The sequence below is a fragment of the Psammomys obesus genome, unplaced genomic scaffold, assembly GCF_907164565.1.
Source record: "Psammomys obesus unplaced genomic scaffold, mPsaObe1.curated_primary_1811, whole genome shotgun sequence".
Lineage (NCBI taxonomy): Eukaryota > Metazoa > Chordata > Mammalia > Rodentia > Muridae > Psammomys > Psammomys obesus.
Window position 1 is genome coordinate 1,495,518 of NW_026585587.1, and position 6,280 is coordinate 1,501,797.

The 6,280-nt window shown below is 42.3% G+C and overlaps 1 protein-coding gene across 1 annotated transcript in view; it reads left to right on the top strand.

Annotated features, from left to right (window-relative positions):
* Positions 1–6,280, top strand: part of Wdr64 (WD repeat domain 64) — a 112,635-nt gene that overhangs the window by 64,371 nt on the left and 41,984 nt on the right. The gene's annotated exons all lie outside the window — the stretch shown is intronic.

Consider the following 6,280-nt stretch of genomic DNA (forward strand, 5'->3'; position numbering starts at 1 on the left):
TCCCTAATGGCTAATGAGGTTGAGCATTTCTTTAAGTGCTTCTCTGCCATTCGATATTCCTCTGCAAAGAATTCTCTCTTTAGCTCTGTTCCCCATTTTTTAAGTGGATTACTTGGTTTGTTGCTTTTCAGCTTGTTTAGTTCTTTATATATATTGGATATGAGTCCTCTGTCACATAGAGGGTTGGTGATGATTCTTTCCCAATCTGTAGGCAGTCACTTTGTTTTGATGACGGTGTCCTTTGCTTTACAGAAGCTTTTCAATTTCATGAGGTCCCATTTATTGATTGTTGCTCTTAGAGCCTGTGCTGTTGGTGTTCTGTTCAGGAAGTTTTTTCCTGTACCAATGAGTTCTAGGGTATTCCCCACTTTTTTTTCGAGCCGATTTAATGTGTCTGGTTTTATGTTGAGGTCTTTGATCCACTTGGACTTCAGTTTTGTGCAGGGTGATAAGTATGGATCTATTTTCATTTTTCTACATGTAGACATCCAGTTGGACCAGCACCATTTGTTAAAGATGCTATCTTTTTTCCATTGTATGGTTTTGGCATCTTTGTCAAAAATCACGTGTCCGTAAGTGTGTGGGTTTATATCTGGGTCTGCTGTTCGATTCCATTGATCCACCATTCTGTTTCTATGCCAGTACCATGCAGTTTTTATAACTGTTGCTCTATAGTACAGCTTGAGATCAGGGATGGAGATACCTCCAGAAGATCTTTTATTGTAGAGGATTGTTTTAGCAATTCTCGGTTTCTTGTTATTCCATACGAAGTTGAGAATTTTTCTTTCCAGGTCTGTAAAGAATTGTGTTGGCAATTTGATGGGAATTGCATTAAATCTGTAGATTGCTTTTGGTAAGATGGCCATTTTTACTATGTTAATCCTGCCAAGCCATGAGCATGGGAGATCTTTCCATCTTCTCATATCTTCCTCTAATTCTTTCTTCAGAGACTTGAAATTTTTTTCATACAAGTCTTTGACTTGCTTGGTTAGGGTTACGCCAAGGTACTTTATGTCATTTGTGGCTATTGTGAATGGTGTTGTTTCTCTAATTTCTTTCTCAGCCCTTTTGTCTTTTGTATACAGGAGTGCTACTGATTTTTTTGAGTTAATTTTATATCCGGCCAGTTTGCTGAAGGTGTTTATCAGCTGTAGGAGTTCCCTGGTAGAGTTTTTCGGGTCACTCATATATACTATCATATCATCTGCAAATAGTGATAATTTGACTTCTTCTTTTCCCATCTGTATCCCCTTGATCTCCTTCGACTGTCTTATTGCTCTAGCAAGGACTTCCAGCACTATGTTGAAGAGATATGGAGACAGTGGGCAGCCTTGTCTTGTCCCTAATTTCAGAGGGATTGCTTTAAGTTTCTCTCCGTTCAGTTTGATGTTGGCTATAGGCTTGCTGTATATCGCCTTTACTATGTTTAGATATGTGCCTTGTATCCCTGATCTCTCCAGTACTTTAAACATGAATGGATGTTGGATTTTGTCAAATGCTTTTTCAGCATCTAGGGAGATTATCATGTGGTTTTTTTCTTTCAGTTTGTTAATATGGTGGATCACATTGATGGATTTCCGTATATTGAACCACCCCTGCATACCTGGGATGAAGCCTACTTGGTCATAGTGGATAATATCTTTGATGTGTTCTTGGATCCCGTTTGCAAGTATTTTGTTAAGTATTTTTGCATCAATGTTCATAAGGGAGATTGGCCTGAAATTCTCTTTCTTTGTTGAGTCTTTGTGAGGTTTAGGTACCAAGGTGATTGTGGCTTCATAGAATGAGTTTGGTAATGTTCCTTCTGTTTCTATTTTGTGGAATAGTTTGAAGAGAATTGGAGTTAGCTCTTCTTTGAAGGTCTGGTAGAATTCTGCGCTGAAGCCATCTGGTCCTGGGCTTTTTTTGGATGGGAGACTTTTGATGACTGCTTCTATTTCTTTGGGGGATATAGGACTATTTAGTTGATTTACCTGGTCCTGATTCAGCTTTGGTGAGTCAAATCGATCAAGAAAATTGTCCATTTCATTTAGATTTTAAAATTTTGTGGCATATAGACTTTTGAAGTAAGTCCTAATGATTGTTTGGATTTCCTCAGTGTCTGTAGTTATGTCCCCCCTTTCATTTCTGATTTTGTTGATTTGGGTGGTGTCTCTCTGCCTTTTAGTTAGCTTGGCTAAGGGTTTGTCTATCTTGTTGATTTTCTCAAAGAACCAGCTCTTGGTTTCATTGATTCTTTGAATTGTTTTATTTGTTTCTAATTGATTGATTTCAGCCCTGAGTTTGATTATTTCCAGCCGTCTACTCCTTTTTGGTGTGTCTGCTTCTTCTTTTTCTAGGGTTTTTAAGTGGGCCATTAAGTTGCTTGAATGAGCTGTCTCGAATTTCTTCTTGAAGGCACTTAGTGCTATGAACTTTCCTCTTAGCACTGCTTTCATTGTGTCCCACAAGTTAGGGTATGTTGTGTCTTCATTTTCATTGAGTTCTAGAAAGGCTTTAATTTCTTTATTTCTTCCCTGACCCAGCTGTCATTTAGTAACAAGTTGTTCAATTTCCATGAGTGTGTAGGCTTTTTGCTATTTCTGTTGTTGTTGAGGTCCAGCTTTATTACATATTGATCAGACAAGATACAAGGGATTATTTCAATCTTCTTGTATCTGTTGAGGCTTGCTTTGTGACCAACTATATGGTCTATTTTGGAGAAGGTTCCATGAGGTGCTGAGAAGAAGGTAAATTCTTTTGTGTTTGGTTGCAAAGTTCTGTAGATGTCTGTGAGGTCCATTTGATTCATGACCTCTGTCAGAGATATTGTTTCTTTGTTTAATTTCTGTTTTGTTGACCTGTCCTTTGTTGAGAGTGGGGTGTTGAAGTCTCCCACTATTAATGTGTGGGGATCTATATGTGGTTTAAATTTTATCAATGTTTCTTTTACAAATGTGGGTGCTCTTGTATTTGGGGCATAGATGTTCAGGATTGTGATGTCTTCCTGGTGGAATTTTCCCTTGATGAGTATGAAGTGTCCTTCCTCATCTCTTTTTATTAATTTTGGTTGAAAGTCTATTTTATCAGATATTAGAATGGCTACTCCTGCTTGTTTCTTGGGTCCATTTGCTTGGAAAGTCATCTTCCAACCTTTTACCCTCAGGTAATGTCTATCTTTGTGTCTTAGGTGTGTTTCTTGTATGCAACAGATTGCTGGGTTTTGTTTACGTATCCATTCTGTTAATCTGTGTCTTTTTACTGGAGAGTTGAGTCCATTGATGTTGAGAGAGATTAATGACCAGTGGCTGTTAGATCCTTTGATTTTGCTCTTGGCTGTGTTCATAAGTTTGTGTGCTTGGTTGCTTTTTGTTTTGCTGTAGTAAGGTTAATTATTTCCTGTGTTTTCTTGACAGAAGCTAATTTTCTTGGGTTGTATTTTCCCTTCCAGTGTCTTCTGTAATGCTGGATTTGTGTGTAGGTATTGTTGAAATTTGTTTTTGTCATTGAATATCTTGTTTTCTCCGTCTATGAGGACTGAGAGTTTTGCAGGGTATAGTAGCCTGGGTTGACATCTGTGTTCTCTTAGGGTCTGCATGATATCTGTCCAGGCCCTTCTGGCTTTCATAGTTTCTGTTGAAAAGTCAGGTGTGATTCTAATGGGTTTGCCGTTATGTTACTTGGCCTTTTTCCCTTGCAGCTTTTAGTATTTTTTCTTTGTTCTGTATACTTACTGTTTTGATTATTATGTGGCGGGAGGATTTTCTTTTCTGGTCAAATTTGTTGGGTGTTCTGTAGGCCTCATGTATCCTTATTGGCTTCTCCTTTAACTTGGGAAAATTTTCTTCAATGATTTTGTTGAAAATATTTTCTGGGCCTTGGAGAAGGGGGTCTTCTTTTTCCTCTATTCCTATTATTCTTAGGTTTTGTCTTTTCATATTGTCTTGGATTTCTTGGAAGGTCTGTGTCAGGAATTTTTTGGATTTAACATTTTCTTTGACAGATACATCGATTTCTTCCATTGTATCTTCTACACCTGAGATTCTTTCTTCCATTTCTTGTATTCTGTTGGTTATGCTTACCTCTGTAGTTCCTGTTTTCTTCCCTAAATTTTTCCTCTCCATTATTTCCTCCATTTGTGTTTTCTTTAATTTTTCTAGTCCTATCTTCAGGTCTTGAGTTGTTTTGTTTACTTCCTTCACCTGTCTGCTTGTATTTTCCTCTTTTTCTTTTAGTTCCTTCAACTCTGTCTCTTTGATTTCTTTATCTTCTTGATTTTCTATTATGCTGCATTGTTCAGGGCTGTTCACCCCTGGATGGCTGGGTTCTGGAGATGCCATATTGCTCTGTCTTTTGTTGGTTGAGCCTTTACGCTGACCTCTACCCATTGGGCTGATTTAGGTTTTGGCTGTTAGTTTCTGTGCTTCCTGGAGTCCTGAGGTAGGGAGTATCCCCTTGGCCGGAAGATGATTTTTCCTGAAGGAGTCCTTCTCTGCTTTTTGGTTATGGTCACTGTATGGCCAGTGTTTCTCCGGAGTTGCCACTACTCAGGGCTATAAACCTGAGGTGAGCAGTAGCTGTGGTCTATGTTAGGCAGGGGGGGATCTCCTCTTACCCATAAAATTTCTCAAGACAGCTGCCCCACTGCTGGGTTTCTTGTTATAAATTTAGTGTGCTGCTGCTCACTAAATTTCCATGTACAGTCCTCTTGAAGAAACTGCTGATTCCCTAGCTATGGGGTTTTCTCCCAACAGGGAAACTCAGTCTGTTATCCTGGGGCGCACAGTTCTGTCTGAGAAAGTGGGAGGTGCACTCAGCAAGTCTCTGGGCCAAAGGCTGATTGCTCTGCTCTGGACCTGGAGAATGTGCACCTAGGTTGAGTTGGCGCCTGGGGGCACTGTTCTGGTCTGGAGGCTGGGTGCCTCACTCTGGACCAGAAGCTGTGTGTCTCTGTCTGGGATGGCAGCTGTAGGCACCACTCTGGTCCAGACGCTGTGGGTGCAGCCCCTCTGAATGATCAGGGATTCCTACAGTTTTGGCAGTCCAGCCAGGGACAACTGGCCGATCCCTGGCACAGTATCTGAGGGCTGCTGTAATGGCTCTTCGGCTCCTGCAGGTCCGAGGATGCAGCTGTGTGTCCCAGTGCCCCAGGGGAACGCAACAATGGCGGCAGAGCACAGCGCTCCTGCCTGCACTAGAGTCTGCGTGAGTCCAGGAAGTGTTTTGGTGCTGGGTGTCCTAAGTGTTAGAGCTGCTGACCCCCTCCGCTGGGGGTTTCCTCCTGCCAGAGACACGCAGTCTGGTGCCCTGGTGCCCTGGTGCCCACAGTTCTATCTGAGGCGGCGAATCATGCGCGCAGGCAGGGCTCTGTGCAGGCGCCTTTGTCCCGGCTCTGGGTCCGGGCTGGCTCCTGGGGCACCCGCGGAACCCGAGTCTTTTCCAGGGGATGTCTGGGTAACCTGGGGTCGGTCCTAATTGTTTCTTGCTCCGTGGGGTTATCTCTCGACTGGGAAATCCAGTCTATGGTGTTGTGGGCCCACAGTTCAGTCTGGGACCGTGACCAGATCGCGCTGGCGGGTAGCTCTGGGCTGGCGACCAAGCGCCTGGCGGAACGGGGATCTCTTCCGCAGTTTAGCCGGGTGAGTTAAAGCTGATCGAATCCCCCACTGTGGGGTATCCTCTCACCTGAGAAACACAACCACTTGTGTTTTATGGCTGCGAGTTCTGATTGCTGGTCACTGTGCCAATCCTGCTGTGCTGCTCCTCAGAATGAAAGTCCTCCCGGCGCCGCCATCTTGCCCCGCCCAAACACCTCATTTTGTATCTGTATTCTTACCCAGCCCATAATAGATGCTTATTAAAGAGAGAAAGACTTTAATTTCTTGTAAGGCAGACTTGTAAATATATGAGGGGTATTTGGGGACTTTTAAAAACTCCTATTTTATATTGCAGAGTTGACAATCTAGTATGTAAAGCAGAGCAGAATTTCAGTGGAAGGGGAAACTGAGGGAGGCTTACTAAGACCATTGTTTCTTTCACTCTCAGAGTTTTTCAGAGACTCTGATCTTGGAGACTTACATCATGACAGGTCACAGGATCCAAGCCCAGACCAAGCTTTGAAGCCTTGCTCTGTTGGAACCCCAAATCTCACTGCTTGGTCATTGCAGAAATTCTTGTTACCCCAACAAATGCTGACCAAAGAATTCTTAAACACACACACACACACACACACACACACACATATACACAGAGAGAGAGAGACATGAAAAAACAGAAACCTCAGAGCCATACCTAGAATCCA